General features: G+C 37.1%; 1 long non-coding RNA gene across 1 annotated transcript; it reads right to left on the bottom strand.

Moving 5' to 3' along the window:
* Nucleotides 1–1,684: 1,684 nt before the first annotated feature.
* LOC118489183 lies at nucleotides 1,685–3,746 on the bottom strand. Its single transcript, XR_004886635.1, has 2 exons — nucleotides 3,427–3,746; nucleotides 1,685–2,180 (listed from the first exon to the last, which is right to left on the bottom strand). It is a non-coding gene; the product is annotated as an uncharacterized LOC118489183 (long non-coding RNA).
* Nucleotides 3,747–26,791: the final 23,045 nt, after the last annotated feature.

The following is a 26,791-nucleotide window of genomic DNA, read 5'->3' as shown; positions in this document are numbered from 1 at the left end:
ATAACACGAATGACATTCATTAGCTTTGGCCGAGCCGGCCAGTAGTATGTTATGGTACCATAGGATCTGACAAATCCCGTTATCGGACTATCGCCATGGTTATGTATGGGGGTAATGTGGGTAACGAAAGAACCTGATGATTGTTAACTTACCCTTTAGTGGTTTGTTAATACGAGTTGAACGATGGAGGAGTCACACAGGTTTGAATGTATTCAACGAGAACGACCAAAAGTTAGTTTTCACAATTAAAACACGAACGATTTGAACGATTTGAACGATTGAACGATGGTTTATAACACAAACGAGTTGAACGATTGGTTTTGATAACACGAACGATTGAAAACAAGTACAATTGAACGATTGGTTTTTGGTATGTGATTAGATAATGGGGTGGGTGTAATGTGATAAAAGCATGGTAGATACGCTGCTCGTACTTCTTATATATAAGTGCTTTTATCCTATTACATTCTGTGGCGTTATTTAGTTCACTTGGACGAACGATTTCAAACGATGATACGCAACGATGTTTAATAAATGATATAAACCATACGAGTTTTATTACAAGAACGATTTACAATTTGGTTTACAAAAGCAAATGCTTTTGGATCAAGATTCATGGCAACGAGGTTTATAAACTATAACCAACTTGTTTTAAGTTGGTTAATCATATTGCAATACAAAACACTTTTCAAAACAAGGTTTTCAATTATCGACTCTTGTAGTCGTTCGAGGTATTGCAATAAGTATACAAGCCATGAATTTGACACACTCGCAAAACCTATGTGCTCGCCGGCATTTCTTTGCTGACTTTATTTTCACATATGTTTCAGGTGGTGTTTGATGATGTTGATGATGACTAGGATGCATGCTCACATAGGATCGGACGAGGCCTTAGTGACTTAATAACAATGATAGACAATATGTTGAACTTGTTTGTTCTATTTCAAGACAATGTTAAAACTTAATATTTAAATAAAACGAAACCTTAATCCATGTGTTGTGAAACAATGATTCTGTTACGACACTCCCCGGCGTTTCCGCCGCGGTTTCCTTGTTTTAGCGTGGTCGGGGTGTGACAGAAAAGCTGCCTCAAGGAAAGCGAGCTCTTGGCACACGATGGGTGTTTCGCAATAAGCAAGATGATTCTGGAGTGATTGTAAGGAACAAGGCTCGATTAGTAGTCCAAGGTTTCAGTTAGGTCGAGGATTTAGATTATGATGAAGTGTATGCTCCAGTAGCTCATCTTGAAGCCATCCGTATTTTCTTGGCCTATGCATCCTTTATGAGCTTTACAGTGTACCAGATGGATGTAAAGACGACATTTCTTTATGGGATGGTCAAGGAGGAGATTTATGTCGCTCAACCCCCGGGCTTTGTTGATCAAGAGAAGGAATGATATGCCTACAAGCTAGACAAGGCTCTGTACGGTTTGCACCAAGCACCCCGTGCATGGTATGCTACCCTAACAGAACATTTGCTTGCTCATGGGTACACTCGGGGAACAATTGATCAAACGTTGTTCATTAAACGTGTTGACAAGGACATCATCCTTGTTCAAATATACGTTGATGACATCATCTTTGGGTCCACAAATGATGTGCTTTGCAAGGAGTTTGAAGAGGTAATGAAGAGGAAGTTTGAGATGAGTTCTTTAGGAGAGATGACGATGTTTTTGGGCCTACAGGTACGTCAGAGTAACCAAGGAATCTTGATTCATCAGAGTAAATATGTATACGACGTTCTTGCAAATTTCAGCATGACAGATTCAAAGTCGATAGACTCCCCAATTGCAGAGCGGCCGTTGTTGACTGAGGAACCTGAGGGAAGCCCTGTTAATCAGACATTGTATCGATCTATGATCGGTTCACTATCAGAGCCCCCGACCCCACCCCGGGAGCGGGAGCCGCGAACCAGTCAGATGGTACCGGTGTTTATTAAATACGTAGCGGAAAATTTTTTTTCATTAGGATCGTAGTTAGGAAATAATTTCAGAGTTTATAAAAAAACCAACTTTAATATTAAATAAATGGGCTCAAACCCATATTTAATTCAATTGTTTTTATAGGGATAAACCCAAATAAATAAAACATAATTTCTTCTTTTATTCAGGTATTCATAGCCACTTTATTTAAGCCTTCAGTGCTCCATAGCTGGCTACTATTATCTTTACAGCAAATTACCTGAAACACGTTTTGAAAATATTTTATCAGTAATAAATACTAGCGAATTCATTCCATTTTTATAAAGTATATTGTTGTACCTTACAGCATTAAGGGTTTTTATATTTGTTTATATTTACCAACAACTCAATCAATATTTGTCACATGGTGGCAGTTCCGATGTGACGGTGGTCATATCACTCATTGGCTCACTTTTGTCCAATATTATCAAGTAATAGATATATCGTATATCTTATTATTATTTAAAGGTATCTGTCACTAGCCGGTTCCCGTGACGGTGGTCAAATCACTGTTGATCATTCTTTCAACTAGTGACTGTGGTCGTATCACTGTTGATCATTCGCTCAACTAGTGACTCTGGTCATATCACTGTTGACCATTCTCTCAACTAGTGACTCTAGTCAAATTTCTGGTCATATCACTGTTGATCATTCTCTCAACTAGTGACTATGGCCATATCACTATTGATCATTCTTTCAACTAATGATTCTGGTCATATCACTTATTGGTCATTCTCTTAACAAGTGATTCTGAACTAAGTAATGTCCCATGACATTACTTTGTCAAATGTATTTTCTATAGCACAAATCCAATTAGCCTAGAAAATGAAATATATCATTTTCTGTCAAATTAATAGCTATAACTTTATCAAATATAATATATTAACTAAATAATTATGATATTATTACTTAATAGATTAATGTGACTAAAATTTAAAATATAATCTTGATATATTAAAAATAGAATATATTATAGTTGACATATTTTATTATGATATACATTTATTGACAAACATTATTTTATAATTGTTAATAGTAAATTTAGGTTTATTAAATATATTTTCTTTAATATAATTAATATATATAACTAATATATTTTAATAATGATTAATAAAGCTCTATTTTATATAGACACCATTTAGATTTATTTCAATTATACATTAAATTTGTTAATTATTTAATGTAAAAATAATATTAGTTATAGTCTATGGCCACTGGGGCACAATTTCCCCCATGCTTGTGTCATGCTACTATTGTCTAACTTTTTGGCCAATAGTAATGAGGGTCAAGTAATGTATAAAACCTCTCATACCGGCTATTATTGTAGAATACAAAAATTTAATCACTATAAGTATAACTGATAAACATTTAGGATTTTGGAAAGTATTTTTAAATATAACTGTATCACAAAAATGTGATTAAAAGAGGAATGACTCACAAACTGTGAGAAAAGAGAATGGACTCACTTTGTAACTTTAGGGTTCAACTAAAAGCCTCCTTGTAGAATCTTAGGTATAACTCCTGAGGTTTTTAATAAAACATATAATGTACTCGTGTTAAGTATAGTAACCCAATTCAACTTTATCCCTACGTCACGAGACAGAACCCCAACGAACTTAGTCGGGCAGAGCCTTGACATGCGTTACGGGGCCCTAGATTAATCGGAAAGGGTATCAGTGATCAGGGGTTAAAACACTTAAAACGGGGCAGAGCTTTGGAGTATTATTGGTAAAATATTAAAAGGAAAAAAAGAATATAAATATATATATAGAGAGAGCGAGCGAGAAGGAAGAGAAGCAGGCAATGAGATATGAGGAGCACTTCTGTTATTTATAGTTGAAAGTTAGCTTAGAGTTTACGCAGTTGTCCACGTAAATACTTCAACATTAAATAAATGCATTAAATTCAATCACACGTACACTTTGAATAGAATTCAAAATATTTTGATTTTGATTTTGATTTTATTATTTTATTATTATAATTAATTTGACTGCTTCACTCATTTGGCGCTTATAACTTTTAAAATATGACGTTTTATAAAACAATAAATATGTCATTGGAACGAGAATATTTGTATTTACATTTTGATCCAAGTTTCATTAAAAACGGAGTAGATTCAAATATAATGTATTTTTATAATTTAATTATTAGACGGTTCGTAGGCTCGTCTAGGTACTTCATATATCTAATAGTCAACTTACCCGTAACCTACCCGTTTAATAATATAAGTTTTTATATACTTTATTTTAATATAGAAAATAGAAATGTCACACATATATATGTACGAGCCAATTAATTAGTATAACATTCCAACCAAATACATATATAATAGTTTTAAATTATGTAAAAACGTATAAGAATAAAATAGGTCGGATAATTATATTAAAAATAAAACTAGTTACTAATTGTTAATAAATTTAAACAAACCTATAATTCTTATATGATAAAATGGAAAGGTGACATCCGACCCACCTTGTTTTAAATCTCGTCCTCGAGATTTGGGCTATGATGTCTTCTCTAGAGTTATGTCACGTCTTAGTTAATAAGAACATTATTAAGGTAAATGACACAGAATGAAGACATGCTCCAATTTTGTGAATACGAGTTTTACAATAAATAGGACTCAATGGTTCAACTGAATTATTTCAAAAATAAATGTCAAAGGAACAAGATGAAATGATGTAATTTCCAAGGTGACTAGGTTCAAGCCAAAAGAGATATATGATCAATAGATGTCTAAGTTGAATGTTTACAAGTTGTGAAATGACTTTTAGAATCAATAGAATTCTTTGTCAAAAGAAAACTTACTCTGATTGTCAACTGAGGAAGACTTAGAATCAATAAGATCAAATAAAATAAAAGCACAAAAATGATTTGTCAACTATCAAACCATGATATGAGAAAAATCAATGGGTTTATATTTATTGAATTGCAAGGATACACCGAAATACAACAGAGTTAGTGTATCATTGTCTTAATACATAATTTCATTAAGACTATTTTAATGACGAGTCAAACGAAAGACATACGTGGTTTTGCATGATTTGTATGATTATGATTAGTCCAAACTACAAGTTTATATCAACGCCGCAAGGTGCCGAAATGATTGAAATAATTATGGTGACCGAACAATTTCACCGTGTTCGTAATCAACTGAATGCTTTAATGAAATAAATTTAGATATTCATTTCGAATAGGATTTTCAATTGATAATGAAAGAACAATTGAATATCATAGAATTTTCGATTAATGATGAAAGAAACTTTAGAGATACACCGGAATATGATATGAATTTGTGTACTCTTATCTTAACACATAATTGTATTAAGACTGTTTAAGATAATGAACCAACAGAAATTAAATAAATAAATCCGTACATCAGGTGTGAAAATGAGATTAGCGTAAGCTTCAAATTAAAGAAAACGCCACCACAAGGTGTCGTAACTATAACAATCCTTAAGAAAACCGACACCCTTGATAATTTTTCCGACACTTTAAAAATATTTAAAATATCCTAATATATCTTTAAATATACCCCGTATGTGAAAACCGAGCCCGAAATATAACATAACATCAAAAATAAATAAAAAACAAAGAAAATAGGGTTCAGGCGGGCCGCGTAAGGTCTCACTTAACCTTTATGTGGGCCGCGAGAACTTAAAACCTGGCACGACCATGGGCTGCCACGTGGCCCAACACATGTCGAGCCTAGTTGGTGATCTGGATGGGCTACGTGTTGACCTAGCTTTGACGCGGGCCGTGTAAGCCTTGTGCTTGTTTTACGCGGGCCGCGAGAGACCCAGTTTTCAGCCCTATATAAGGAGGCCTCGGGATTTCATTTCCGATCGTTCAAACTTTCTTTTCTTTCTCTCAAAATTAAATAGTGGGCATTATATCCGAGTGTAATACCCCCTAAATAGCGAGGTTCTGCTACAATGTAAGTATTATAACCCCTGAAGACGTATTAGATACTCTGCCCGATTGATCTAGGGTTCCGTAACGGCTGTCGTGGTTCTGCACGACGTAGTCGTTGGAATGCCGTCTCGAGGAGGGTATTACTAATGTTAAAATAGGTCATTATACTAACACACGTGCATTTGTGTAAATTATAGATTACTCCAAGGAAATCCTTACTGAAAACCCTAAAACAGCAATGTGAGTTGATCCACTTTTTGTAAATCTTTTGTTAACTGTTTTTTTTACAAAACCTTAAATACCTTTCCATGCGAATAACAGTTACTGAGTATTTGTAAGAATACAATTATCGTGGGCATGTTGGGGTTTTGTATACAAAATTTGTTACCACCTGGTCAAGGAGTAACATTTCCACAAGTCAGGTCTGACAGTACCGACGGGTGATAATTGATATAACTTGGAAACAAATGTAATTGCGAGATCGCCCTCAATACTGTACACTGTGAAATGATTTTACTTAAATTTGATTAAACTGGGATTCACTCACCAGTATTTCCCACTGACAAAATGTTTTTAAAACGCGTTTCAGGTAACAATATGTGAAAGCCAAATAGAAGCCAGCTGGACAGCACTGAAGGCTTGGAAAAGTGGCAATAAAGTTACCTAAGAATAAAATAGATGTTTTGTTAAATAAAATAGGATTTATTCCTATAAAAGTGTGTATACTGAAAACTTGGGTTTTACCCACGTGTTTAATGTTATAAAATGTGGTGGTTTACTCTGATAACATATTTCCTAACTACGGTCCTTATGATAATTTCCGCTGCCAAATTGGATAATAACATGATACCATCGAAACTGGCTCGCGGCCGCCCGTTCCCGGGGATTAGGGATCGGGGGTTGCGACAGGAGGTGGTATCAGAGCTATGCCACTGATTCAGTCACAGAAGTGTTCTGCTGACATCAAAATTCAAAGTGTTAGGAAATAAATAACGAAAATACGTGCATAATTGTATTTTCTTGTTATGTGTTATCTAACTATCTGTTAGTTTACAGTATGAGCGACCCAGGACCATCTGACGCGTATCGTGAATTTTCTGGTTCGCCTAGAAGCGAAGGCACCTCCTCTTCTCAGCCTGCCCTCTCGGGGTACTCTGCTGATACGGAAGAAGGAATCTTTGTGTTTAAGGCTCAATCTGAAGAGCCATTTCCTCAGAAAAAGAGGGGATGGTTTAGTAGGTGAGCACACGAGCATAGGAAACGTATGAAAAAGTTATAGGAACAACGAGTGTTAGCCGCAGCGAAAAGAGAAACCGATGCCTATGCCCAGGATATGCTCAATAGGGGTATAGCTAATATCCATATCTTAGCAACCACTGCAGCTGACCCAAACCTGGAGCAAATGCTAGCACCCCAACCACAACCACCAATTCCTGATCAACCCATGGAAATAGAAAACCTTGGAAATCAAGTAGAAATGCATGATTTCAACCCGGAAGAGATACCTAGGGTACCTGTACCAAATCCCCTAGACCTGAATTACGACCCATGGTGGGACGACAACATGGATTATGCGCAACATTACCCTATCCATGAAGATTTGCCCATGCCAAATCTAGGAGCCTACCCAGGGTTAGATACTCTAGATCCCTATTTCGACAACGATGCATACATTAGGGAAATTTTAGAGAACCCTTACCCATACTAGGCCCCGTACCAGGAACCCGCACCCCAGATTCTGAACCTAGTCCTAGAACCTACACCCCCAATGAGTGCAGAAAACGTACAAGAACTTAGGACTTTCGGTGAGGAAATTTTAGAAAGCAGTGAGAGAATGAGACAGGTAGGAGAGCGTCTCGTATGGAAATACGACGAGCGCAATATGGATTTTTGGATGAATCCATATCCGTGAATGTGATGGTGGGAACGGTAGTAATAATAATAATAATATAATAATAATAATATCTGTGTGTATGTGTTAGAAAAAAAAACTACGGATGCATATTACTAGTATTGTAATTTTACATTTCAGTTGGTATTGTAATTTTAATTTCAATACTGGTGTGTAATAGATGCATACTATAAGAAAGAGTCAAAGTCGCAATGCTCGGCGTTTTTGATCAACCTGTGTGTTGTGTGATTGGTTGTATTAAATATTATTTGTGATATTAATAAGTGGCAATTGTTTAAAATTCAGATGGACAACGAAGTGAATCTGGAAAACCAGAATGATAACATTCAGAACAACAACCACTCGAATAATGATAATCTGAATAATGAGAATCCGAACAATAACAATGGAAATCAAATGGGTAATAGTGCCGTTCAACACATAGTGGCACAAGGAATTATAGATGCAATGCCATTTATTATTCAAACAGTTCAAGAAGCGAATAATAAAAGTAAGCATAGTAGTAAGTGACCAAGTGAACCAGAACACAGCGTGAACAATGGACCCGTACTTCAAGTGCCCATTCCTAAAAGAAGAAAAACCATGCCATATGGTTGTTCTTACAAAGAATTCTGGTCCTGCAAACCAATAGAATTCTTGGGCAATGAAGGACCTATTGCAGCTCTACGCTGGATAGAGAAAACTGAGGCTGTTCTGAAAATAAGCAAATGTGCTGAAGAAGACAAGATAATGTTTGCTTCGAATCTGTTAAAGAACTCAACCCTAGAATGGTGGAACACTATCCTCCAGTAAAGGGGAAGTGATAGGATATACAACATGGAATGGGAGGAGTTTAAAAACATGGTAGAAAGGAAATTTTTGCCCTCCTAATGAAAAGGAACAAATAGCTAATAAGTTTCTGAACCTTAGAATGACCGGGGTAGATAGTAAGGGGTATACTACTACATTCTTTGAATACGCTAGGATAGTTCCAACCCTTGTATCACCTGAACCGGTATTAATCTCCCGATACATCCGGGGATTAATTGGAGAAATTAGGCATGTAGTCAAGGCAGCTAGACCCCAAACCATAGAAGAAGCTGTGGAACTAGCCAATACCTTGACTGATGAACTGGTACGAACTAGAGAAGAAGATCAGAGGAGAAACCTAACCCAAAGGCTTACCCAAGAATTCTGTTCTGGGAATTCCAACCGTAGGAATGTAGGATCTACCTCTGCACCATACTGCAGGATTTGCAAGAAGAAGCATTCTGGAAAATGCTCTACTCACTGCAATTACTGCAAGGCACCAGGACACAAGGAAGAAGATTGCAGGAGGAAAACCTTTTTCTTTATCACAGGAAGTTCTTCATCATCACTGCTGACTTGTTTTTTAACTTTCTTCTTTTTCTTTCGAACTTTTCCATCATCACTGTCACTCTCCTCCATCAATCTTAAATGCTCTTTCATTCTGTTTGCATAATAATCATCATTATCACTATCTTCAGTAACTCGAGCAACAAACACTTTGGCTTTTAAAATCTCTTTATCTGGACAATAATTATCCTAGCTAAAATTTTCCTAGCTAAAACCTTCTGGTAATTTTTCATCATCTTGATCTATCAATTTGTTCATCAAATATGCTTTCTTTGATTCTTCAATCTCCTTCTTAGCATGAGCTGTTTGTGATTGTTGTTGATGTGGTTGTTGAGCAACTTGATGATAAATCGCTTTCCGATAATAATCATTGTAGTTGAACGGATTTTGAACTCCACTTGCTTCGCGGTTCGTGCACTCTCTCTTGAAGTGTCCTTTTTCCCTGCAACGAAAACAAGTAACTTTAGATTTATCAAATCCTAAAGTAGAAACATTAGCATCACGGACATCATCTCTTCCCGTAATTTGTTTAAACTTTTCAGCTCTTCTCAACACACTCGCTAAACACCACTTTATATCCATCAACTCCATCTCCTCAGCATCAATCTGATCGTAATCCTCTTTTGTCAACATTGGATTCCCGATTCTTCCTGCAACTAAGCTCCCATATGATTCTAGTACAGTCACTAACAAAGACATGTGACTTTTTGCAACTTCTTCCGAGTAGTTTTGATCATTCTCAAGGTTTAGAGCAATGTTGCATTGAAGTACTTTACCACTCTTTGTTGCTGATACATTTGGATCAAATGATGTGTGACAACTCGGGTTTCCGACATTCTATTTTTGTATTTATTATTTGATTAACTGTTGTTATGTTAATTGTTTGCACGACTTGTTCGTTTTGTAACGATATACGTTGAAATATGTTAAAGTGAATTGTGATGGTCATATGTAAAAGTGGTTAAGTGTTATGTCATGAAACTGTGGAAAACACAAACTTTCTAAATCGCAAACCGGTCTGACGAAACAACTGGATTCGTCATCAGCTGGGTTGACGAAACGGAGTGCGTTTCGTCGACGAAACTGGGCGATTCGCCGGGTGTCGGTTCGCCGAGGCCCATGTCAGGCCCAACCCGTTTCATGTGTTATTTATACAAGCATCCTGTTATTAGTAACGATCTTTGACAAATTAAGAGAACCCTAGAGCTTTCCCCTGTTAACGGCAACCATCGTTCACCATCATCCGAATCATTGCTTGAGCATCTCGAATCGGTTAGTCAAAATTCCATCGTATTGATATGTATTGATTAATGTTCTTATGTGTTTAACTAGGATTAGTAATCGACATGTGATGTTAATCATGAATGTTTTTACGGTGTATTTAGTTGGCTTGGTATGTTATCGGTGTTACGGTTAAAAAGAACATGATCATTGGATCCGCACATGTTGTGATTTAAGGTTGTCTCATGATCTAGGGTTCATGTTAGAAGCAGATTGCCAGGATATGATTTGGTTAGCGTTTTCTCATATGAACGATAATGGTTGAATGACGTTGGTAATGTATCAATGGTTGGATGATGATTTGTTAATCCATGAAATAGGTGAACTACTGAAAGATTGTATAACTTTTATCACGGCAGCTAGGGTTTCGATTAACTTGGTTGTAACTGTTAAACACACGACGTAACTGATACGAGTAGACGAAACGCATGTCCGACGAAACGATGTACGACGAAACAAAAGCATGATTCGTCGAGGCATGTCACGACGAAACGGAAAGCGTTTCGCCAAAGGTTATAAGTGACGGAACGTAGGTGTTTCGTCGAAGGGTGTGCCCGACGAAACAAGTGGGTTTCGTCGGGGTATTAATCAGCACAAGTGTCTTGACTGAACTCTGTTGGAAGTTGACTGAATTTACTAACTGTCGTTAAGTGATACACATGATTTGTATGATTTAGAATACGTGTTACGTGCTACTTGGTATTCACTGATTCGTATCCAATGTGAGTGTATATACATGTGTGAACTTCATGAATTCAAACTAATTATATATATATATACGTGAATACTCTAGGACTTGACTGATTGTTTGTGAGCACTTACTGTAACATACCGAGCAAATCAAGGTGAGTTCACTACACTTTTCTAAGCATGCGTCCTGGTGGTTTGTGACATCTGGTAAACGTTTCTAAAGGGAATACTGGGTAAACTGTCTATTTGGGATGTTGGTTATTAAACACTGTATAAATCATGTAAGACCCCATACATCTACCGTGTTGCTGAAGAAGCAACGAGGTATTTAGTTGATAGCGCTATTAGGTTTGGCACCCTCACACCGGGCCGAAAGGACGGGCGTGAACTAATTACCTTGACTTCATGACCAATGCCTAGTTAGAGGCATTGGGGTTGGGTATTCACATCGTGTACATATAAGACCCCTTACATCTATTCAAGGTTGTTTGATACCTTGACATCATGACCAATGCCTAAATGGAGGCATTGGGGTTGGGCATTCACATCTAGACGCCACATACGGTAATCGAGTAATAACAACATCAAAACTAAACGTTGAACTATTGTAAACACACATCTGGTAACTAAACGCGTTGATAAAACTTTGAACTCACCAGCGTCGTCTGACACACTTGTCTGCATGCTTGCAGGTCGTTAGGATTCGTGTCATGGACTTGCTATCTGGGAGTGCTGGAGTGGTCATGGATCGAAGCTCATGGAATAATATACATTTGATACTTTGGTTTTGAACATTTATTATGATACGGTTGTTAAACGATTTATTATATGCTTCCGCTACACAACTCTTTTGATTTAATCTTATGATTGACATTTACTATTGGTAATTAATGACATGTTTTATTTAAATATTCATCATTGGTTCAATGTGATTGGTGGCTCGAACTCTGATGCGTCACACATTCCGCGGCGTTCCCGCCTGGGGTATTTTGGGGGTGAGACAAGACCAAGCCGGGCAATTCTAGACCTAATGTAACTAGCGAATTTCGGTATGAAATTCCCATTCAAGTTGGGGATGATGTGGCACCCGTGGAAAATCCACCGTCATCCTGAGTTACCGCCTTACTAGTTTGGATGACTTGTCAAAATTCGGGATGAAATTTCTTTCAAGTTGGGGATGATGTGACAACTCGGGTTTCCGACATTCTATTTTTGTATTTATTATTTGATTAACTGTTGTTATGTTAATTGTTTGCACGACTTGTTCGTTTTGTAACGATATACGTTGAAATATGTTAAAGTGAATTGTGATAGTCATATGTAAAAGTGGTTAAGTGTTATGTCATGAAACTGTGGAAAACACAAACTTTCTAAATCGCAAACCGGTCCGACGAAACAACCGGATTCGTCATCAGCTGGGTTGACGAAACGGAGTGCGTTTCGTCGACTAAACTGGGCGATTCGCCGGGTGTCGGTTCGCCGAGGCCCATGTCAGGCCCAACCCGTTTCATGTGTTATTTATACGAGCATCCTGTTATTAGTAACGATCTTTGACAAATTAAGAAAACCCTAGAGCTTTCCCCTATTAACGGCAACCATCGTTCACCATCATCCGAATCATTGCTTGAGCATCTCGAATCGGTTAGTGAAAATTCCATCGTATTGATATGTATTGATTAATGTTCTTATGTGTTTAACTAGGATTAGTAATCGACATGTGATGTTAATCATGAATGTTTTTATGGTGTATTTAGTTGGCTTGGTATGTTATTGGTGTTACGGTTAAAAAGAACATGATCATTGGATCCGCACATGTTGTGATTTAAGGTTGTCTCATGATCTAGGGTTCATGTTAGAAGCAGATTGTCAGGATATGATTTGGTTAGCGTTTTCTCATATGAACGATAATGGTTGAATGACGTTGGTAATGTATCAATGGTTGGATGATGATTTGTTAATCCATGAAATAGGTGAACTACTGAAAGATTGTATAACTTTTATAACGGCAGCTAGGGTTTCGATTAACTTGGTTGTAACTGTTAAATACACGACGTAACTGATACGAGTAGACGAAACGCATGTCCGACGAAACGATGTACGACGAAACAAAAGCATGATTCGTCGAGGCATGTCACGACGAAACGGAAAGCGTTTCGCCAAAGGTTATAAGTGACGGAACGTAGGTGTTTCGTCGAAGGGTGTGCCCGACGAAACAAGTGGGTTTCGTCGGGGTATTAATCAGCACAAGTGTCTTGACTGAACTCTGTTGGAAGTTGACTGAATTTACTAAATGTCGTTAAGTGATACACATGATTTGTATGATTTAGAATACGTGTTACGTGCTACTTGGTATTCACTGATTCGTATCCAATGTGAGTGTATATACATGTGTGAACTTCATGAATTCAAACTGATTATATATATATATATATATATATACGTGAATACTCTAGGACTTGACTGATTGTTTGTGAGCACTTACTGTAACATACCGAGCAAATCAAGGTGAGTTCACTACACTTTTCTAAGCATGCGTCCCGGTGGTTTGTGACATCTGGTAAACGTTTTTAAAGGGAATATTGTAACAACTCTCATTAAAATTAATAATTAGAATATTAATTAGCTATTAAGGAAACCCTAATTGAGACACCCAAGTGATTCTACACAAACCCTAAAATTTTCAGAATTTTCAGAATCAGGATCAGGGCCCCTAAAACTCAGGGGGGGATAAACCCTAGCCAACGATTATCTTCATAACTAATTGTAAAAATCGAATTTTAAGAAACTGACAACACAGCAAGCCTACACGCACGAAGGGCTACTCTATGAAAATAGGGTGGTCACTCGCGTAGCGCGACGCCTAAGGGGGCACCCCCTCGCGCTACACGACGGTGTCAAAATTTCAGTATAAATAGCAGGGGTTGGGACTTGAATTTTGGCACTTGAACGACGAAAATCGGAGTTACGTAGGTCGAGTTATAAGCAAAACAGTCCAACACACACACACAATTATCGAATCGCTGCCGCAGAACAGGGTAATTACTCGATCGCTATTACGATTCAGTTTCCGGAATCAATACATTCAAAGAATGTCTAAGTGCCGCCCACATTGGGCTATGCTTTATCGTTGTCGATAATTCGATAATGAGCCGAAGCATTGTACTTTGTCGTTGTCGATAATTCGATATACGAGTTGAAGTACTATACTTTATCGTTTGTCATTTTGATAAATGAGCCGAAGTATTGCACTTGGACATTCATTGTCAAAATTGATCTCGGGGAATTATCGTAACTGCTGTATTGATCACTAATCCTGTTTTGTGTGCATTATTGTTAAATTAGAAATAATCAAGGCTAATCAGTAGGCTTATACACTGCTCGTTAAAACTGCAATGTGAGTCATTCTTCTTTTTATCAACTATTTTACAATACTCCAAATTATTTTCAAAGTGTTATAATTACAGGGACTAAGTCGTGGATATCTTGATTTATTGGTTAGTGGGGTATTGTGCACATTACTATTTCTCCCAGTTAGGTTCATTGACCTACTAGGGAGAAACGTCACTATTAGAGTTCATTAACCTAATAAGTGGTATGACCATCGTCACCATTGTGACTTGTCACCATTGTGGCAGAAAGCCAGATAAAAATAAGATATGAACCATTGTAATCGCTCTTATGCTGTAATTTATAACTATGGGTCATTTCCTAAAAACTGAATGAACTCACTCAGTATTTCCCCGCTGAGAAAACCTTTTTCAAACATGTTTCAGGTAATCTGTTGTGAGCAAAGAAAAGTGCCAGGAAGCACTACCAGCTTAGAAAAGTGGCTCAGTGTAAATAAATAAAGGAACATGTTTTAAAAATAAAGATTTCCATTGAAATCACATTATTGTAAATTACTGGGTTTTATCCCTAAATTATATAATGAGCAGTTTTAAATACTAAAGATCCTGTTTTAAAAGACTTCCGCTGTCGCCTAAATTAAAATACCGCAGGATTTCTGTTCCGCGGCTCCTGAAACGGGTCAAACCGGGTCGGGGGCCGTGACAGAAATAAGGTGGTATCAGAGCCACTTCTCAAGCCACTGATTTAAGCCAATTAAGTATTTAGAAAATACTTAATTTCCATTAATTGCTATTTTGTGATTATTTATTTATTTATCTGACTAATTGTGTACAGTATGAGCAGATCTTTATATGCTAGTCAATGTAGTAAGTCATACAAATTCTTAAATAATTTGATTCAAGTATTAGTACCTTTATTATCTACAATCTAGAAGTCTTATCAAGAAAATCATAAAATTTTGAAATAAAACCTCGTATGATGTAAATTTCAGTGATACCCAGTAGGAACTAATATTTAAAAAGTTTTCTATAAATTTTATGAATTCTGACTATGTCTATTTTTGCTAAACAGCATGAGTAACTTGTCTGAGGCCCTTCAGAATTTAAATCTCTATCCAGTAAGAGTAGAAGTTTCCAGAGATTTCAATAGGTATATACTAGATGTAGAAGAACCTATAGAATTCGATGCTTTACCTCTCGAGAAACCCAAGCCCAAGGAAATAGAAATTGGGGAAAGTTTTAGGCAAATTGAAAAGTTACCATCTCAGGAAGAGTTAGATTTTATAATGGCAAGCCATAATACTATTAATGAAAATATTTTTAATCGCTCTCTTGAAACACCGTTACCAATGAACTTAGAACCATCTATTCCAAACCCTTCAATCCACTCGCAAATAAACGAATGGTTAGTTAATGAAATACAGTTACAAAACCATCCCTATAAGCTTTTTCCTCAAGTTCCATCTAGAACCTTTACCAAATCCACCAATGAGTAACAAGAATAAGGCTGAACTTCGCTTAGGTAAAGAACTAATGGATACTGGGAATAGGATCCAAGAGATTAGGAGACAGATCTCCTGGAACTACGATAAGAGGGAACACAAGTTACTAGAATATCATTGACAAAAAGAATAGGGGATTTATGAAACTGTTATTATGTAGTAATAATAATAGTAAAATCAGTATGTGTAAGATAAATAATAAAACGGTTGTATATAGAAGCATGAAATTTTAGAAAATTTACAAAATTTTGTTCGTATACGTGATTATGTGCAATTAAGTATGATATTGGATTATTTCTTGTATACTAATTATTTATCTATAACTTAGTTGTCAAATGGAAAACGCTAATAATGAACCAGTTAATGAGGTTAATGATTCTGAGCAACAACCGGGAGATCAATATATGACTAGGCAGGATATAGAAAATATCGTTGCTCAAGGGATAGCCAACACTATTCCAACAATGATAGCTCAAGGGATAGCCAACGCTATTCCAGCCATCGTTGCTGCTGTTAAAAATCCAATAGAACCACAACAACCCGTTCCTAGCAAACGTATTTCTGAAGATAACTTCAGTAATAGCGTAAACGGAGGCAATGATCATGTTAATCATGACAATGAACCACAACCAGCGCCGCTCCCTAAGAAAATGAAAGTTGCAACGCCTGGTTGCACTTACAAGGAATTTCTTGCTTGTAAACCATCTGAGTTTGCAGGCAACGAAGGAGCGACTGCGGCACTACGTTGGTTAGAGAAAACTGAGGCAGTAATTGCCATAAGTAAATGTGCTCAGGATGATCAGGTCATGTACGCGTCAAACCTTTTCAAAGAAGGAGCGCTAGAATGGTGGAATACGGTGTTACAATCAAAAGGAAGAAGGATGGCGTATGCTATGAACTGGGAAGAATTTAAAAGCTTGGTAGAAAGAAAATTCTGTCCCGAATATGAAAAGGAACAAATGACAAACAAGTTTTTAACCCACCGAATGGTTGATGTAGATTGTCGAAAGTATACTACGACATTCTTCGAATATGCTCGAGTAGTACCAACCCTGGCTTCGCCAGAGCCAGTACTTATTTCTCGATATATTTGGGGATTGATTTCTGAAATCCGTAACATTGTCAAGGCTGCGAAACCTCGCACGATTGATGATGCGGTGGATTTAGCCAATACTCTGACTGACGAACTAGTACGGACAAGAGAAGAAAATAGAAGGAAGGAAGTAGCCCAAAAGATTACCCAGGTAATCCGTTCGGATAACCATAACGATTTTAAGAAAGGAGGGAATGGGCAATCTTCTACTAGTTCATTTTGCAATTTTTGCAAAAGAAAGCATTTTGGAAGATGCAAAGGATACTGCAATTTTTGCAAAATTCCGGGGCATCAGGAAGAAGACTGCAGGAGGAAGAAATTTTCAGTTTGTTACAACTGTGGAGAAACTGGACATCTTAGGCCAAATTGTCCAAAACTGAACAAACCATCTGACACTAAAGCCAAACCTGCAGAAGAAGCAAAAAGGAATGCAAGAGCCTTTCAATTGACTGCTCAGGAAACAGAGCTCATTCCAGATGTAATAGCCGGTACGTCCTAGGTTATAACGTTTACACAAAAGTATTAACTGAATCTGATGCACACCAAAGTTTTATAAATACCTCATTCTCAGACAAACCTTTACAGTCAAAACATGCAAAAAGGAAAATATAACTCTCAGGTCATATAATTCTTCGCTAACCTAATTCCTATGAAATTAGCCAAGTTTAATGTTGTGTTAGAAATAGATTGGTTAGTAGCCAACCCTACTTGAATTCTCTGTGATAAGAACTTTATAGAAAATCCAGGTAACCGCCGGAGAAGTATTTATGATTATAGGAAATAAACCATGTAAGGTCACATGATAAATCATGAAGATATTCACTTAGATCCTGCTAAGATAACAATGGAAGAGTTCGCAATCTTTAAATGAAAAGTAGGAATTTTGTAAAATTAGCCGGATACTATAGGCAGTTTATTAAGGATTCTCTTAGATAGATACATCCTTAACTAAGTTAACACAGTTAATTATAAATAAGAACCCAAACAAAAAGAAGCCTCTAGCTAGCCTTACCAGAAGGAACAGAAGATTTTAAAGTATACGGTAATGCTTCAAAGTTAAAATTTGGATATATGGTAATGCGACCCAAAAAGGTAATTGTGTATGCATCAAGGCAATCGCAAAAGCACGAAGAAAGCCTTACCACTTGTAAGCCTAAAAATTAGAAACCACAAGTTATCCTTAAGATTAGGAAATATTATCTAAGCAAGCTTACTATCCATATGGGTCATAAGAATTTAAGATACATATTTGAGCAACAAGAATTAAACATAAGAAAAAGGAAATCCTCAGTGATTACAACTGTGATATTCAGTATCACGAAGGAAAGGCTGAAGACGGTTAGAAGAACTATACAAATAATAAACAAAAACCGTCGAAGTCCGAGTTGGAGACAAAATGCTATTGAAAGTATTTCCTTGGAAAGGAATTTATAAATTCGGTAAGAGAAGAAGCTAAGTCTCTTATACGTAGGACCATTTCCAATAAACCAACGCATAGGACCAGTAGCTTATCATTTACAACTACCAGAAGAATTAACTGAAGTACATGATGTGTTTCATGTATCCAATCTTAAGAAACGTCTATCAGGCAAATCCTTGGTAGTACCTCTTCAAGATATAGAGATAAATGACAGAGAAACCCCTACAAATAGAAGATCGGAAGATTAAGTTTCTCAAAAACAAACAACTAGTGTTAATGAAAGTCCAATGGGAATCCAGAAGAGAACAAGAGTACACTTGGGAACTGGAATCAGAGATGAAGTAAAAATACTCTCATCTATTTTAGTAAATCTCGAGGACGAGATTTTCTTAAGGTGGGGAGGATGTAACAACTCTCATTAAAATTAATAATTAGAATATTAATTAGCTATTAAGGAAACCCTAATTGAGACACCCAAGTGATTCTACACAAACCCTAAAATTTTCAGAATTTTCAGAATCAGGATCAGGGCCCCTAAAACTCAGGGGGGGATAAACCCTAGCCAACGATTATCTTCATAACTAATTGTAAAAATCGAATTTTAAGAAACTGACAACACAGCAAGCCTACACGCACGAAGGGCTACTCTATGAAAATAGGGTGGTCACTCGCGTAGCGCGACGCCTAAGGGGGCACCCCCTCGCGCTACGCGACGGTGTCAAAATTTCAGTATAAATAGCAGGGGTTGGGACTTGAATTTTGGCACTTGAACGACGAAAATCGGAGTTATGTAGGTCGAGTTATAAGCAAAACAGTCCAACACACACACACAATTATCGAATCGCTGCCGCAGAACAGGGTAATTACTCGATCGCTATTACGATTCAGTTTCCGGAATCAATACATTCAAAGAATGTCTAAGTGCCGCCCACATTGGGCTATGCTTTATCGTTGTCGATAATTCGATAATGAGCCGAAGCATTGTACTTTGTCGTTGTCGATAATTCGATATACGAGTTGAAGTACTATACTTTATCGTTTGTCATTTTGATAAATGAGCCGAAGTATTGCACTTGGACATTCATTGTCAAAATTGATCTCGGGGAATTATCGTAACTGCTGTATTGATCACTAATCCTGTTTTGTGTGCATTATTGTTAAATTAGAAATAATCAAGGCTAATCAGTAGGCTTATACACTGCTCGTTAAAACTGCAATGTGAGTCATTCTTCTTTTTATCAACTATTTTACAATACTCCAAATTATTTTCAAAGTGTTATAATTACAGGGACTAAGTCGTGGATATCTTGATTTATTGGTTAGTGGGGTATTGTGCACATTACTATTTCTCCCAGTTAGGTTCATTGACCTACTAGGGAGAAACGTCACTATTAGAGTTCATTAACCTAATAAGTGGTATGACCATCGTCACCATTGTGACTTGTCACCATTGTGGCAGAAAGCCAGATAAAAATAAGATATGAACCATTGTAATCGCTCTTATGCTGTAATTTATAACTATGGGTCATTTCCTAAAAACTGAATGAACTCACTCAGTATTTCCCCGCTGACAAAACCTTTTTCAAACATGTTTCAGGTAATCTGTTGTGAGCAAAGAAAAGTGCCAGGAAGCACTACCAGCTTAGAAAAGTGGCTCAGTGTAAATAAATAAAGGAACATGTTTTAAAAATAAAGATTTCCATTGAAATCACATTATTGTAAATTACTGGGTTTTATCCCTAAATTATATAATGAGCAGTTTTAAATACTAAAGATCCTGTTTTAAAAGACTTCCGCTGTCGCCTAAATTAAAATACCGCAGGATTTCTGTTCCGCGGCTCCTGAAACGGGTCAAACCGGGTCGGGGGCCGTGACAAATATTGGGTAAACTGTCTATTTGGGATGTTGGTTATTAAACACTGTATAAATCATGTAAGACCCCATACATCTACCGTGTTGCTGAAGAAGCAACGAGGTATTTAGTTGATAGCGCTATTAGGTTTGGCACCCTCACACCGGGCCGAAAGGACGGGCGTGAACTAATTACCTGGACTTCATGACCAATGCCTAGTTAGAGGCATTGGGGTTGGGCATTCACATCGTGTACATATAAGACCCCTTACATCTATTCAAGGTTGTTTGATACCTTGACATCATGACCAATGCCTAAATGGAGGCATTGGGGTTGGGCATTCACATCTAGACGCCACATACGGTAATCGAGTAATAACAACATCAAAACTAAACGTTGAACTATTGTAAACACACATCTGGTAACTAAACGCGTTGATAAAACTTTGAACTCTCCAGCGTCGTCTGACACACTTGTCTGCATGCTTGCAGGTCGTTAGGATTCGTGTCATGGACTTGCTATCTGGGAGTGCTGGAGTGGTCATGGATCGAAGCTCATGGAATAATATACATTTGATACTTTGGTTTTGAACATTTATTATGATACGGTTGTTAAACGATTTATTATATGCTTCCGCTACACAACTCTTTTGATTTAATCTTATGATTGACATTTACTATTGGTAATTAATTACATGTTTTATTTAAATATTCATCATTGGTTCAATGTGATTGGTGGCTCGAACTCTGATGCGTCACACATTCCGCGGCGTTCCCGCCTAGGGTATTTTGGGGGTGAGACAAGACCAAGCCGGGCAATTCTAGACCTAATGTAACTAGCGAATTTCGGGAAGAAATTCCCATTCAAGTTGGGGATGATGTGGCACCCGTGGAAAATCCACAGTCATCCTGAGTTACCGCCTTACTAGTTTGGATGACTTGTCAAATTTCGGGACGAAATTTCTTTCAAGTTGGGGATGATGTGACAACTCGGGTTTCCGACATTCTATTTTTGTATTTATTATTTGATTAACTGTTGTTATGTTAATTGTTTGCACGACTTGTTCGTTTTGTAACGATATACGTTGAAATATGTTAAAGTGAATTGTGATAGTGATATGTAAAAGTGGTTAAGTGTTATGTCATGAAACTGTGGAAAACACAAACTTTCTAAATCGCAAACCGGTCCGACGAAACATCCAGATTCGTCATCAGCTGGGTTGACGAAACGGAGTGCGTTTCGTCGACGAAACTGGGCGATTCGCCGGGTGTCGGTTCGCCGAGGCCCATGTCAGGCCCAACCCGTTTCATGTGTTATTTATACGAGCATCCTGTTATTAGTAACGATCTTTGACAAATTAAGAAAACCCTAGAGCTTTCCCCTATTAACGGCAACCATCGTTCACCATCATCCGAATCATTGCTTGAGCATCTCGAATCGGTTAGTGAAAATTCCATCGTATTGATATGTATTGATTAATGTTCTTATGTGTTTAACTAGGATTAGTAATCGACATGTGATGTTAATCATGAATGTTTTTACGGTGTATTTTGTTGGCTTGGTATGTTATTGGTGTTACGGTTAAAAGGAACATGATCATTGGATCCGCACATGTTGTGATTTAAGGTTGTCTCATGATCTAGGGTTCATGTTAGAAGCAGATTGTCGGGATATGATTTGGTTAGCATTTTCTCATATGAACGATAATGGTTGAATGACGTTGGTAATGTATCAATGGTTGCATGATGATTTGTTAATCCATGAAATAGGTGAACTACTGAAAGATTGTATAACTTTTATGACGGCAGCTAGGGTTTCGATTAACTTGGTTGTAACTGTTAAACACACGACGTAACTGATACGAGTAGACGAAACGCATGTCCGACGAAACGATGTACGACGAAACAAAAGCATGATTCGTCGAGGCATGTCACGACGAAACGGAAAGCGTTTCGCCAAAGGTTATAAGTGACGGAACGTAGGTGTTTCGTCGAAGGGTGTGCCCGACGAAACAAGTGGGTTTCGTCGGGGTATTAATCAGCACAAGTGTCTTGACTGAACTCTGTTTGAAGTTGACTGAATTTACTAACTGTCGTTAAGTGATACACATGATTTGTATGATTTAGAATACGTGTTACGTGCTACTTGGTATTCAGTAATTTGTATCCAATGTGAGTGTATATACATGTGTGAACTTCATGAATTCAAACTGATTATATATATATATACGTGAATACTCTAGGACTTGACTGATTGTTTGTGAGCACTTACTGTAACATACCGAGCAAATCAAGCTGAGTTCACTACACTTTTCTAAGCATGCGTCCCGGTGGTTTGTGACTTCTGGTAAACGTTTTTAAAGGGAATACTGGGTAAACTGTCAATTTGGGATGTTGGTTATTAAACACTGTATAAATCATGTAAGACCCCATACATCTACCGTGTTGCTGAAGAAGCAACGAGGTATTTAGTTGATAGCACTATTAGGTTTGGCACCCTCACACCGGGCCGAAAGGACGGGCGTGAACTAATTACCTGGACTTCATGACCAATGCGTAGTTAGAGGCATTGGGGTTGGGCATTCACATCGTGTACATATAAGACCCCTTACATCTATTCAAGGTTTTTGATACCTTGACATCATGACCAATGCCTAAATGGAGGCATTGGGGTTGGGCATTCACATCTAGACGCCACATACGGTAATCGAGTAATAACAACATCAAAACTAAACGTTGAACTATTGTAAACACACATCTGGTAACTAAACGCGTTGATAAAACTTTGAACTCACCAGCGTCGTCTGACACACTTGTCTGTATGCTTGCAGGTCGTTAGGATTCGTGTCATGGACTTGCTATCTGGGAGTGCTGGAGTGGTCATGGATCGAAGCTCATGGAATAATATACATTTGATACTTTGGTTTTGAACATTTATTATGATACGGTTGTTAAACGATTTATTATATGCTTCCGCTACACAACTCTTTTGATTTAATCTTATGATTGACATTTACTATTGGTAATTAATGACATGTTTTATTTAAATATTCATCATTGGTTCAATGTGATTGGTGGCTCGAACTCTGATGCGTCACACATTCCGCGGCGTTCCCGCCTGGGGTATTTTGGGGGTGTGACATGATGGATATGAAGAAAAACTCATTTTGTTGTCTGATCCTTTAGATGATCCTCCAGAAGAATTTTTAGCATTGAATGCAGTTTCAATCTTTGGTGACATGTTGGTCTTATCACTGATACCTCCTTTGTAATATAAACCAATATCTTGTTCACCATCAAAATCCTTCATTCTAGAGATCTTCCTTTGTTCCATCTCTTGAGCTTCAAGTTTTTCAATAAACTTACTCAGTGTTAGATTCCCAAAATCTTTCTTATTTCTAAACATCATACGATATGTGCCCCAGGTTTCATGTGGCAATGCATCGGCCAACTTCTCAATCAATTCTTCATTATCTTTTGTGATGCTCACCCTCTTCATGTTAACTAGCAGATTGCAATATCTTTCGATGATCTGCTTAGTACTTTCAGTTCTCAAACCGCAAAATAAATCAAACTCTTTTTTCAAAAGTGACTTTTTTGTTCTTAATCATCTCTTTACTTCCAACAAACATTGATTTTAATGCTTTCCAGATAGAATATGTCGTTCCATTGTGTTGCAATAAAACCAAGATATCTTCTTTCACAGCTTGATGCAATAAACTAGTCATCATCTTTTCATCTTTGTATTTCTTTTTCTCTTCTGCACTAAGATTTTAATTGCAATAACCTCCTCATCATCATTCATCGGTCTAACATATTTTGTTTCAACACATTCCCAAGCATCCAAGTAATTTGCTTGAACCCATTTCTTAAATCGTTCCCCCCATCCTTTATACTCCTCGATATTCATGAGCTTTGGCGGTTTTTGCATGGTGCCCGTTTCATTTTCTAACATTGTGTTCTGTGCAATAGTGATAGGAGTAGCAAATGCGTTGTAGAATTCCTCTTCCATGATTCGGTTTCAAAATTTCACAAACTTAATCTTTCAAACGAAATAGCACAATTCAAACGAAAAGAACTTTGGTGCGGAATGAACTTCTTCACACGAAATGACCCTGTTCAAACGAAATAACCAATCTGATGCGGAATGACTGATTTCGTGCGAAATAACACACTTTCAATAGAAGTAGGTGATTTCGTGCGAAATAGGATAATCTAATGTGATTTCGTGCGAAACGAATGTGAATATGCTATTCCGTGCGAAATGAAAAACTCATTTCGTGCGAAATGTTGCTGATGTCATCATCTCGGTCATGTTTTTGTCAAATTGATCAGGTTTTAGTTCGATTTTAAGTCTGAAACTTTCAAGGCTTTGTTAAAACACAGTTTTGCATAACATGTGTAAAAATCAATTCATTTTGACCGTGAAAACTTGTTAATTTCGAAAAGAAGGTGTAGAAATCAGAATTTTGAGCTGAATCGGTAAGAACTCTTCCTCCCGAGCTCTGATACCACTTGTAGGATCGTTTTCACAACCAAACGAGTCGTTCAGAAGAGTTTTTGCTCAATACGAAAGGCGAAAACAGACGTATCAAGTTGATTCAGCTAGAAATTCACTTTAAACTGTCTTTTGATTGATATAACAATGTTTTACAGCGAGTAGACACTTCGGCAGCAGTTCGGTACTGAAACCGGAAAGTTACAAATGACAAGGCATGACAGGTATTTATAGGCATGGTGATTTTGCACGAAACAACACAAACGAAATAGTGATTTCGTACGAAAACACTCAAACGAAATAGCCAGCCTATTTCGTACGAAATGACCAAGTCATTTCGTGCGAAATGGCTACCAATTCATTTCGTGCGAAATGCGATAAACACTATTTTCTCGTTTTACGTGCCCTGATCTATTCAATCTAATACAAGACTCGATACAAGACGAATTCGACAGACATATGCACCAACATTAGCAATCACAGATGTAAGTAATGAGCATACAGGTCTTTCCAACAGCTCCAATGCCGACTGTCACACACTTTATGAATCGAGATGCACTCATCAAACAAAATAAAACAATGAACACAACAATAACTTCTCTAATTCACGTAACAACTTAAAACGCCCAGAAACAACCTAAAAGGATAAAACTAACACTTATTAATTGCAATAACATAGATCTCATAAAAATAAACAATAATATTCATTATATAGTGCAGATTTACCAGAAACAGAAGCCAATAAACAGATTTCTAAGCAACAACCGTATGAACCCTCAAACTGAAGGTCTCTGCACCAGAGCACCGGAAACGATGTCGCACAACCTCTTAACCTCCATTTGCGGCTTATTCAAGTGTTTTAATCGAGAAACAAGAGGTTCTGATGACACCGCCAGTCGGATTTCTCTCCTGCAACCACCGCTGGATGGAGTTATCTCCTACAACCACCGCCGAAGTCGTATAGCCTCTCAAAGCATAGCAGCTTCACACTCCTCTAAATCATATATTGAGGCTGAAATCCGTTGAGAATAAAAACAAATGGCTTCAACATCTGAGCCGCTACATGGAGATTTAGGGAATACACGATGGGGATTTAAAGAATACACGATGTTCACCTCGTTAACTGGTTGAATCGGAGGGAGAATCAATCCTTCAGATGGATCCATTGCACGAATTTTCAAGAAAGGAGACCACTAGCACTAACTTTAGAAGGAATCAGATGAAAAACTTTATTTGTGAAGATGTAGTATTTTGCGGCAGGTCTGGTTGGGAAATTGGAGGTGGATTTGTGAAATCAGATGAAAAACTTTATTTGTGAAGATGTAGTATTTTGCGGCAGGACTGGTTGGGAAATTGGAGGTGGATTTGTGAAAGTGTTTTGCAATTGGGGAGGGAGGGAATTAGGGTTTAGAATGGAGATAGGAGGGAGATAGAAATTTAGATGTGAAAATCTAAAATTTTAAAAAGGAGGAAAATTAATACATATTGGGTAAAAACTTTTTGTAAAAGATATATAAATTTAATATTGTGTAAAAAGGTAAATTATAACTTTTAATATTAACCATACAAAAATAACTTATTGAAACAACTAATATTAACCAAGACACGTATAATTTACTATTAGCTTTTGAGAACCATTAATCTTCAATATGGTCCATTAAGACATATATGTTCTACGATGTTTCACTTTGATCTACGAATGCCCAATATGGCCCATTAAGACATATATGATCTATTATTGCACATTGTGATCCATTAAAGACCAATATGGTCCATTAAGACAATATGATATACTACTGTTCATTGTTATCCATTGTGATCCATTAAGGCCCACTATGGTTCATTAAGTCATATATGATATACAATTGTCTATTTTGATCCATTAAGACAAATATAATCTACTATTGTCCGTTGTGATTTATCAAGGTCCAATATAGTCCATTAAACATATATGATATACTATTTT

The sequence above is a fragment of the Helianthus annuus genome, chromosome 17 (genome assembly GCF_002127325.2).
Source record: "Helianthus annuus cultivar XRQ/B chromosome 17, HanXRQr2.0-SUNRISE, whole genome shotgun sequence".
In the NCBI taxonomy this organism is placed as follows: domain Eukaryota; kingdom Viridiplantae; phylum Streptophyta; class Magnoliopsida; order Asterales; family Asteraceae; genus Helianthus; species Helianthus annuus.
This window is presented reverse-complemented; position numbering and strand designations above follow the sequence as displayed.